Source organism: Alosa alosa, chromosome 18, assembly GCF_017589495.1.
Source record: "Alosa alosa isolate M-15738 ecotype Scorff River chromosome 18, AALO_Geno_1.1, whole genome shotgun sequence".
NCBI classification, from domain to species: domain Eukaryota; kingdom Metazoa; phylum Chordata; class Actinopteri; order Clupeiformes; family Clupeidae; genus Alosa; species Alosa alosa.
This window is the reverse complement of record NC_063206.1, coordinates 9605546-9617863: the sequence shown is the minus strand read 5'-3', so window position 1 is coordinate 9617863 and position 12318 is coordinate 9605546.

The window sequence follows — 12318 nt, the reverse complement described above, 5'->3', positions numbered from 1 at the left end:
GGAAGTAAGATTCCCATTCATTTGTCCCATTGATGTTTTGGAAAAATCTGTTTCTAAAGAGTTTTACAGCATGTCTTAGGCTAACCAGCTACGGCATAACTCATAAGCATACAACATATTTCGAGTGAAAAAACAAAGAGAAAATAAAAAAAAAAGTCAAAGGTACAACACTGTGTACATATTTGCATTTCCGAGCGACAGTGTTGGTCAAGTTAATTGGAAAAAGTAATTAGTTACTGATTACTGATTACTTATCCAAGAAAGTAATCTAGTTACTTTACTGATTACTTATTTTCAAAAGTAATTAATTACTTTACTAATTACTTTACTTAGTTACTTTATAAAAACACACTAGCTATACACAACCTGAATACGCTTTTTTAAAACTTGGTTTTATTAGTTTTTGGTGTGCATACTCCTTCATTCGAACAGATGTAAATAAAATACAGCAAAAAAAATATTAAAACCAGTCTCTATTAACATTTACATCTTTTAACAGTTGCAGGCTGTTCTAAAACAGAAAATGTCAACATTTAGAACAGTATTTGTTTGAACTGTGTGTGTGCAGTGCCGCTGCTGGCTATTTTAGTGCCCAAAGCAGAACTGTTAGTTTAAAACATTAAGAAATACTACTAATTTGATGCAGTTTAACTCATTTATAAATGGTGCGCTGTCACTTTAAGAGCATCTACTGTACACAACTCTCATAATGATCAGCTCCATTCAAATACTAGATGTACCGCATAGCGGTACAAAATATGACCCGCCGCTCAGTCCTGTACATCTGTTCCGCGAAAATAAATCACACTTCAATTTGTCTCCATATTTTACTCCATCCCCACTCTTGAAACTTTTGTGTATGCTTGTTTGGCATGCCTGAGTGTGTGTGTGCGGCTGCACAGAAAGTAGCCTACTGGTGCTGAAAAGGTGAATAGATTGTAGAATAGCCAAAGAAAATGTAGCATTGTTATAAAACCTTTAAAATCTCTAAACAATCACAAGTAGGGCAGTTCATCACAGTTCATCCATTGGGCAGTTCATCACATTGTTTTGGGATCCAAAAGGTTCAGCATAATGTTATTTATTTATTTATTTTATTTTTTTATGTATTTTTAAACAAAAACATCTCTGTCAGTTCCATGCCGTTTTCAACAGCTATCAAAAACAAAGGTCATTTTGGATGGATGGATTTTTTGTGAATGTTTCTTCTTCTACATAAGATTTTAGTCATCTTTAGTTCATGTAATACTTTATTGTCAATGCACAAATTAAGTAACAGTAGTCTGAAACGTTTTGTTAATGCACAAATTAAGTAACAGTAGCCTAGTCTGAAACGAAATGCTGTTTTACATCTAACCAGTGGTGCAAATAACTGACATGTCCAAATGGGCCTTGATGAAATGCGCCGCTAGACTGTTCATACACATTTTATCGGGCCAAAGTTGAAGAGCTTTTGTCCGTTATTGTTAGTGCAAATATAGGCTGATTCATGTTCCCTTGCATTGTTTAACTGAGGTCCATGGCTAGTCTGGCTTTCATCAGACCAAGCTCAATCTTTTAAGAAATCAAAAATAAATAGCGGGCAGATCAGGCTGGGTTCACCCAGCCTAGTCCATAGGCACCGATATTGTTTAATTTTCCGATTGAGATATACACGCTCTGGCTATTCTAAATGCAAAATGCATCAGGGAGTTATGACAAAACGATAACTAACAAACTAGATCCTAATAGAAAGCTGTTAGCTTCCCTAAGCTACAGGTAGGATTATAAGGTAGGCCTATTTACAACATAAATTGTCAATAGGCTATGCTGTGACACAAATAAAATCTCCTTTGAAACCAATGGCTTCGCCTTTACAGTATCAAGCGGACTTAAACTGTCATATCGTGGGCGAAAAGTTGTAATAACATTCACGCAGCTCCATGAGTCAAGGGAAGCCTTGAATGAAGTAGCCACTTCTAAATGGGACCCACTACACAGTAGCTTAAGGTGTTTTGCTAAAGCAGCCATAATGAAATGAAGGTGTCATTGTTTGGATACTTCACACACCGCGTGCTTTTTAATTTCACAGACTACAACTACCAAGCTGTAATCAAAGCACATCGATTCCCCTCTCACCCCCTGCACGCACTTAAAACAAAATAAACAGGCGTCTCAGTCTCAGGCATGTATAGGCAAAACTGTATCAGACCGGTGTAGTGTAACGTTGGTAAATCTTCCATTGCACAGAATGATTTTGTAGCACGTGCAATAAATGACAGTCGAAGATACAAACAGTGCTGCTATACATTTGCTTGGTATAACCGCATTTATAGTTTTCTACAAATGCAATAAATCAAATGCATCCATCACTCAACCAACGCTAACGGTAACATTACCTAGGTCCTTATTGATATTACAAGATTAACGCATTACCTGCAGTAAAACCAAGCATGTCCGATAAACATCCTCAGATTTATTTCGGCTTCAAGAAGAAATGGGAATTACACTTCATGTGAACATCGTCCTTTCCTTATTAGATGTTAAGCTGCGGTAAATTACAGTCCTTGTATGAAGCGTCCATTGTTTTTCCAACCCACTTTTAACTTCCAACAAAATTACGTCTCACTGCAACGATCGCCATCTAGTGGACAAGCGACTACTTCTACGTAATACTGAAAATGCAGCCATGATGATGATGATGAATATTTATTTTGGCTTTCTTTTAATCCTACTGAATTTGTAATTATGTATCGGCCGTTCTAATACCGATAGTATGTGGGTGCCTGTGTGTGTGTGCATGTGTATATGTGTGCACCGCCATTTACAGGCCAATGAGTGTACAGTCACTAAATGTACACATAACCTAATTTTTAGACCCCCATGGATGAAATTCTCTGAAAACTTGGCATACCCCAGAGAATGCCAGGTCAATCATACACATAAAATTTGGTGCAGTTCTGAACATCTTAACTGAAGATAGGGGCGATTAAAGCAGAATAATATTGCATTTTCATTTTTTACCGGGGGGTGGGGGTGCAAATCACGTTACAAAATGGTGGTGGTCCCCGGGGACGAAATTAAATTTTTCCGTAAAAGTCTAGTGGGGCTACATACCCACCAAATTTCATGTACCCCGGTGGTTCGGTGTCCCGGGTATCAATGACCAAAAATTCAGGGAGTAGATGGCGGTAAAATTCTTGAATTATGTGCATGTGTGCGTGTACAAATTTATGTTTATGTGTGTGGGTGTGTGTGTGTGTGTGTATGTGCGTGCTTGTGTGTTTGCCTGCGTATGTGTGTTTGTGCATGTGCATGCATGCGTACATATGTCTACTGTGTGAGTATGTGTCATACGTATGATTACTGTAAGTGTATGTGTGTGCGTGTGTATCTGTTTATGCACATGTGTGCACATGGAATGGGTTAACATGATCCCTGGAGGCAAACATACGGAAAAAATTGGTCATCCTAGGCCCTACAGTTCTCAAGATATTCACAGAGAACTGTGTCTGCCCTACCCTCCTTACGGGGGGTCCAGTCCAGCGGGGGGGGGGGCTACAGATCAAAACGAAGAATGACGGTTCCATGCTATCCATGTGGGGGTACATGCCCACCAAGTTTTGTGTACCCTGGTCTTTCAGTGTCCCGGAATCCTTGTTGGTGTAATGCGTCACTAAATGTACACATAAATTATTTTATTGTAAGGCCCCCATGAACGAAAGTACACAAAACTTGGCATGCATTCGGAGGTGTCATAATGATCCTACACTTTTAATTTCGTGCAGTTTTGACCTTGTCAGCCAGAGATATTGTGATGAAAACACCTAATTTTTGCTTTTTAATTTTAACTAGGTGGCGCTATACATGAAATAAGTGGTAATGGGATGGGTTGACATGCCCCCTTAAGACCAACATACATAAAAAAGGTGGACCTCCTAGGCCCTACGGTTATCGAGATATTCACAGAAAACTGTCTCCGGCCACCTACAGGCCAGTTGGTGTATAGTAACATAAATTAATTTATTGTGTGGCCCCCCATGAACGGAATTCCACAAAACTTGGCGTGCATACAGAGGGTGTCATAATGATCCTACAATTCCAATTTCGTGCAGTTTTGACTATGTTAGGTCACAGATACCTTCAATTACAACACCTCATTTTTACTTTTATGTGTTTAACTAGGTGGCGCTATACATGAAATGAGTGGTTATGGAATGGGTTGACATGGCCCCTTGATACAAAAAAATGGTCCTCCTAAACCCTACAGTTTTCGAGATATTCACAGAAAACTGTGTTTGCCCTACCTCCTTTTGGGGGTCCAGTCCAGCAGGGGGCTACAGATCAAAACGAAAAACGATGGTTCCATGCTATCCATGTGGGGTTACATGCCCACCAAGTTTCGTGTACCCGGTCTTTCAGTGTCCCGGAATCATTGACGGAAATTTGGGCATCTGAAAAAAAAAAAAAAAAAAAAAAAAAAAAAAAAATTAAAAATCTGACTAAACCTATATGACCGCCGGCTTAAACAGCGGCGGTCATAATAATGACAAGTTCTAAATATATCCTCTTCAGCGGAGTTAAAATCAGCTGGTGCTGCAGATATAATAATAAACTAGACTGCATTTCCGGCGGGAACTGCGAAAGTGTGCTTGCCCTGGTCCGGTCACCAACGTGAGCAGACAGTGACATACGCTATGCTGATCCTGGCTTGATCCAAGCATTCTAACAGTGCCTTTCAGTGTTGGAGCAGTGGCAATACCTCAAAAGCTCTATTCAACTATTGCCTTGCGGGGTGAATGCAGTTCGTTGGATTTTACCTGTGGCCTGCCTTCGAATTTAGCTTCTATGACTAAAATCAAATCAATAAAATAAAACAACAGCAGTGATTGGCTGCAAAAATAAATAATGTCAAGCGTCTTTCACCTCTCAAACTGGGCTATCAGGTAACCTAGAGAAAAATTTGAAATTATGAAATATGACTAAGGCATTAAAATGCTGCTTGTTTGTCTGGATACTTTTTCACTGATTTATTTTAAAAATATGAGCTATGAGTGTGAATGTTATATATTCCATCCCCTAATTCTGTTTTACTGGTTTATTTGACAAATAATCTATATAGATTTGCTCTATAAAGACCTTATGTCTGTTTGGGATTGTTTTGAGAGCCTATTGATGTATCTCAGAATAAAGGAATGTCCACAACATTAGTGATGTTTTTTTTGTGTGTGTGTGCGCATGTCTCTAATAGCCACAATAGGAGTAATTTTAGCAACACTGTATTTTGTGTGGCCCATAACGACCCAGTGGATCATGAAAATGTGCCAAAATTCACATTCCTTGCTTGTTGTTGGTACATTAATCCCATTCAGATTGCCACTTATCTGAGATGTAAGAGTTCAGTATAGGTTTAAGGTCTGGGGCAGGGATTTGAGATTCTGTGACTTCTTCATTGAGGGCTTGCTTAGCAGCACTGTCCGCTTTCTCATTTCCCCTCAGACCAACATGGCCTGGGACCCAGCAAAAAACTACACTCAAGTTCTGGTTCTTTAGACGTTCTAGTTGATCAAGCTCAGCTTTGGTTGTACTTTTTGCGTGACATTAAAGCCTACTGTAATTACATTTATACATAGTTATTCTACTGGTCTTTATACTATTCATCCTGCACATAGACTTATTCTTACTACTCTTATAATGTTGTTTCTGCACTACAATGACACTGTTTCCACACTGCACATAGCTGTATGTTATGTACATATCTGTTTTATTATATTCTGTTAAAGGAGAATTCCGGTGTGATATTGACCTAAAGTGTATTGAAACATGATACCGAGTGTGAACGTATGTCTCATAGCCCATCTCGGCTTGTCCCCTGCACTCCAAAAATCTGGCTAGTTAGCCGATGCTACCAACAGCTTTTTCAGTAGTGGTGCTTCGGCATCGGGCTAGCCATGCAAATAAATCACTGTTTTACACCCATTTACGAGGCTCAATGGATCTCCACACTTCATTGGTAGACATCCGAGGGCCCTGACATTTAAAACGAGACATTGAGAACTTTGAAAAAGCACTGGTAGTTTACTTACAAGACGATTTATACAGACAGTATCTTCACAAAGTTTAAGCGTTTGCAGCCATCTTGAATTTAGTCACGATAAATTCGAGCAACGAGTAAGAATGAACAGGTATGATAAGGGATCAGATTCCAAAAATAATTCAGTGGAAATGCATGGATTCCAGTTTCTTCCAGTAGCAGCAACTGGAATCCATGCATTGTAAATTAAACACACATATTTCTGTTTTCCAGCAACATATTAGGAAGCATAGGCCAATATTTTACAGCATTGTACAATATATTCAATGAAATACCAACATGCTGCATTAAATGGATCCATAATCCAGTAATACTGAGCACTGCTGGTTGGGAAATATTTTTGAAATAAACTTTGCAGGGATGTGATGTAGGCCTACTGTTTAATACATGGGATCACAAGAGTGGCAGACGTTTCAGCGATTTCACTCAGATTCTCAAAGGCATACTGTTGCGATCGAGGCGCCTGTCCCATACCTCAAGTTTTTTGGTGAATGCAGTAATCTTATCTGCTAGGTGAGGTAGGTGCTTGTCTTTGCCTTGTAACTGGAGATTTAACTCTTTGAGCTTTCCAAATATATCGCTAAGTTAGGCCAGCTTCAAGAAATGTTCATTAGTGAACGTACTTGCAGATTCAAACATGCGCTCACGCTGCCTTGACACGAGCGGTTCCATATTAACACAGTGCGTCCATTGCGCATCGGGTGCTACCTGGGCCTAGGCTACAGATAAAAAAATAAATAAAAAAAACTCCTGTTTTTCACGTCAGTTCGCGCCCCACCTGGCATGTCTCCGCGACCCAGTAGAGAAACGCTTGTTTAAGGGAAACAAATTGAAGACTTCAACACTCACCAGCCCCATTACAAAAAAGCAAAGACCACATCATATTTTTGCCCATTTTCCAAATCACAGTGAATGCAGCCAAGATATTATAATGCCCTGGCTCCTTTTATAACGGGCCAGTAGGCTACAGGGAACCCACAACGTCCTCTTAAGTCTATTTTCACCTGTTGCTGCAGCCGTCATGTCGGGATCTGGGGGTGTCTCAATGAGTTTCACATTCCTGTGCCGGCTTGCTAGGTGCTTGCTCAGATTTGAGGTGGAATTTTTCGCTGTAGACAACATTTTTCTTCCCACGCAGAGTGTACAGCGTTAATGTTTTTTTTCGTAATGTCTGAACTGCAATGAATTAAATGCTCCATGTTTGCGCTCTCTCCCGCACTCCATGTCTTGCACACACGTGTCTGTTGTTTACATCTATGTCTCGCAGCTATAGCCTACATCATTGTCACGAGTTAGTCTCACAAAATCCATATGGCAAAATCCCAAATTCTTTTACTGTCTATGGCAAAATCACAGTTTAGTAACGCAGTAATGCAGGCTGCTTGCAGGAAAGTAAAAGTAATCTAATTACTGTTTTTGCAAATGTAATCCCTTACTTTACTCGTTACTTGAAAAAAGTAACTGGATTACAGTAACGCGTTACTTCTAACGCGTTACTGCCCATCACTGCCTAGCGAAGGAACTACTCATCCCATAAACCACCGCGCCTCACTGAATAATATAAGCATGGACGAACCGGCGCGAAATTGCCACTTGAACAATTTCCAACCGGCGACAGCCCTTCTCACTTCCACGCTAATGAGTTTTGACTAAAAACGATAAAATCAAACTTTCTCAAAACACATCCGAATGACATGATTTTGATGTCAACTCAACGTGTGTACTCCCAATCATCCATAAATTGATCTAAAGTGCATTTTACTCCGGATAATTCCTTTAACAATCTTTGATGACATACAATGTCGGAAATGCTAAAGGTTAGCTTGTCGGCTACATGAAAAGTTTGAATGTTTAAACTAACATTTACAGTGGTCTATTTGATAGTATATTGGCCCTGACTAAGTTTGTGTGATGTATCTAAACACAATCCTTGTTGATACAAGTATACAATAAGTTTTTAATCACATTAAGATTTTCACCATAGGCAGTAAAAGACTCTGCCATCTTTGTCAATAATTTTCGCTGAGAAAGTTTAAAACTATGACCATAACGGAGGACGCGCAAGATGGTGGACTGAGCAGTTGCTTTTTTACAGAGCTCTTCTCTATCATCCCAAATTTAGTTTATTGTCTGTGAAAATCCACTAAATTTTGTCAAGATGAATGCACAAAAATTAAACAAAAGCGTCAAGCCAAAAACTGACCCGAAAAAACTAGGATCTCTTTCGAATGGGGAAAGAAAAGATAGTATAGACAGGTAATCTGCTGGAAACATTAGGCCTAGTTTTTGGTCAAAGTTTTCTCCATGGATTCCTGGTCAGAACTAGCCTGACGAGCCAGACCCACATTAAAATGTAGGGTCTGGGCACTCACCGTTCGCAGTGCTCAGTCCGAGGGGTGGGATAATCGGTTGTCTTTCAAATTCTGCACGCAATAGGACAGCGCTATGAGTCCCATGCGTTTCCCACCAGCGGAGCTAGTTGGCTAGTGCAAACTTTTGCCAACTTAATAAAAGCTTAACTCGTGTCACACTGTTCGCTAACAGCAACATCCATCTTATCCACATTATTATGACCGCTGCGCAGCGAAGCGAAGCGGCGGTCATATAGGTTTAGTCAGAATTTTTTTTTTTTTTCTTTTTTTTTTTTTTTTTTGCCCAAATTTCCGTCAATGATTCCCGGGACACTGAAAGACCGGGGTACACGAAACTTGGTGGGCATGTACCCCCACATGGATAGCATGGAACCGTCATTTTTCGTTTTGATCTGTAGCCCCCCCGCTGGACTGGACCCCCCGAAAGGAGGGTAGGGCAGACACAGTTCTCTGTGAATATCTCGAAAACCGTGGGGTTTAGGAGGACCATTTTTTTTTTGTATGTTGATCTCAAGGGGCCATGTCAACCCATTCCATAACCACTCATTTCATGTATAGCACCACCTAGTTAAACACAAAAAAGTAAAAATTAGGTGTTGTAATTGAAGGTATCTGTGACCTAACATAGTCAAAACTGCACGAAATTGGAATGATCATTATGACACCCTCTGTATGCACGCCAAGTTTAGTGGAATTCCGTTCATGGGGGGCCACACAATAAATTAATTTATGTTACTATACACCAACAGGCCTGTAGGTGGCCGGAGACAGTTTTCTGTAAATATCTCAAGAACCGTAGGGCCTAGGAGGTCCATCTTTTTTCTGTATGTTGGTCTTAAGGGGGCAAGTCAACCCATCCCATTACCACTTATTTCATGTATAGCGCCACCTAGTTAAAAAATTAAAAAGCAAAAAAATTGGTGTTTTCATCACAATATCTCTGGCTGACAAGGTCAAAACTGCACGAAATTAAAAGTGTAGGATCATTATGACACCCTCCGAATGCATGCCAAGTTTTGTGTACTTTCGTTCATGGGGGGCCTTACAATAAAATAATTTATGTGTACATTTAGTGACGCATACACCAACAAGGATTCCCGGGACACTGAAAGACCGGGGTACACGAAACTTGGTGGGCATGTACCCCCACATGGATAGCATGGAACCGTCATTTTTCGTTTTGATCTGTAGCCCCCCCGCTGGACTGGACCCCCCGAAGGAGGGTAGGGCAGACACAGTTCTCTGTGAATATCTTGAGAACTGTAGGGCCTAGGATGACCATTTTTTTTCCAGTATGTTTGCCTCCAGGGGTCATGTTAACCCATTTCATGTGCACACATGTGCACAAACAGATACACACACACACACACACACATACATTCACAGTAATCATCATTATGACACATACTCACACAGTAGACATATGTACGCTTGCATGCACAGGCACATACGCAGGCACAAACACAAGCACGCACGCACACACACACACACACACACACACACACACACACACACACACACATTTAGTGAGACAGTTAGAATCATATAGGCCTTTCAGCGTGATTTCTTTTTGTGGAAAAAATGTGCTGGACTGGGCGGCAGTCATATTTTGTACCACTCTGCGGTACATCTAGTTTGTTTTCAAGTAGCAGGGAATTCAAGCCAAACCGTTGCAACTCTGCCATCAATCATTATGTTAAGCCTGCCTAACGACTCTATACACGATTTGATTGGCCTGATAGAAGTTTAATTTTTCGAGCTCACAAGCCAACGGAGAGTTGCTAGACTAGCCCTGGCAGCTAGGGTGCGTCTAGATTTCTAGGCTAGGTCAAAATCCCTATTGGAATAGATTAAAACTTGGGGCATGTTGAATTTTGTCCAAAAATCCAATATGGCCGCCATATTCCAAAATGGAACATTTTTACACACTTTTTGCTATGCTATGGGGACATTTCCGGTAAAAACAGTGTCATTTTAGCAAAAAACTGTTCTTTTCTATCAAATACATATTTACAGAGGTTAGCTTAACTGATGATTTTAAAGCCCTAAGTATTTTTCTAACAATTTTAAATCATTAAAAAATTATAATTTTGTCAGATATTTGTCAAATATCAGAAATCATCAAATTTCCTTCAAACATAAACCTCTTACAGGTTAAATACAGTTCAAATAAATTGGGTACCTTAACTTAAACAGATTAAAACATATGGCATTTAGACATTTTCCCTAAAACTCAATTTTGAAATAATGTGATAATTTCATGTAAAAACGTGATAAATATCTTGTAAAAACGTGAAAAAATCATATCTTGAAATAACATGCTATTTTAACGTTATAACGTGAAAATATCATTATCATGAAATATCCGTTCCTGTGGTAGTTTTGGGTCGTTTAAGAGGGGTCTAAAGACATTCCTATTCAACATATACTTAGTTGTTTAAGCGCTTATGTGTTATGGTTTATATAATGTTGTTTTATTTTAATTGGGCTGTTAATTAATTTGACATTATTGTTTATTACAGTGCATGAAAATGCACTGTACTGTTATTCCAAGGCTTTTTCTTCTTCTTCTTCTTCTTCTTCTTCTTCTTCTTCTTCTAACGCAGTTAATGCAGCTTAAAACCGTGTAACGTAGAAACTTCATTCAAACTATGTTACGTTAGGTCTTACTTAGGACATGTGGGCTTTGTATTTTTCAACTTTGTAACTTTTATACTTTTTAAACTATTAATTAAAAACTAGTCAAAATTTCCCCATAGACTTAACATGGGCTGATGACATCACAATAGAGCCGTTAAGCAATTAGAATCCTATGGCAGGTGTTCGGGCCACCTGGACCAACTGCCAGTCTCAGGCTTTAAGCATACAAACTGGCCCTATTAAGACTACACATCCTGTTCAACTGCTTCCTCTGCCAAAACTGTTTCAAAATAAAAGTCCTCACTACAATATTTCACTGTTAAACAATTTAACGCTTTAAACTACTGAACTTTTTTAACTGTTCAGCCATTGTAACTGTTACTTGTCATCAACTATGACTCCTACCCACTGTAGCTAGTTAGCTAAGTTAACATGGTTAAGATAGTTAGCATGCTAGCATGTTAAAGACGCTAGTTAGCATTTTTAGCAAAACTGCTAAAAATGATTAGCTAAGTTAGCTAAGTCACATGGTTAAGATAGTTAGCATGCTAGCATGTTAAGATGCTAGTTAGCATTTTTAGCAAAACTACTTATAATGATTAGCTAAGTTAGCTAAGTCACATGGTTAGTAAAGTTAGCATGCTAGCATGTTAAGCATGCTAGTTAGCATTTTTAGCAAAACTACTTATAATGATTAGCTAAGTTAGCTAAGTCACATGGTTAGTAAAGTTAGCATGCTAGCTAGTTAGCATTTTTAGCAAAACTGCTAAAAATGATTAGCTAAGTTAGCTAAGTCACATGGTTAGCATACTTAGCATTTTAACATTGTTAGCATGCTAGTTAGCATACTTGGTTAACATTATTATCTTTGTTAACATAGTTAGCATAACTGCTAGCAAACATTAGAGCCATTCCAAGTGTCAGTTATCGTCAACTATCTACCTAAATAATTTAACCATTTAAACTATCCACTTATTTAACTGTTCAGTCATTCCAACTATATTAAACCTCATCTACCTAGCAACCAATATAGTTTGTTTTTACTCTGTATGATATTTTACATCATATTTTTGCATTTTCATGCACTGTATTTCCTTCAGGAAATGCTTTTCTAGTTATTGATATTCTCCTTAATGTAGTCTTAGCATGTCATTGTTTTTATATTATTGATTGAATTGACATTATTGTTTTATTATTGCCTTTCCCCTTTTTTACATTGCTTTTTATTTGGCT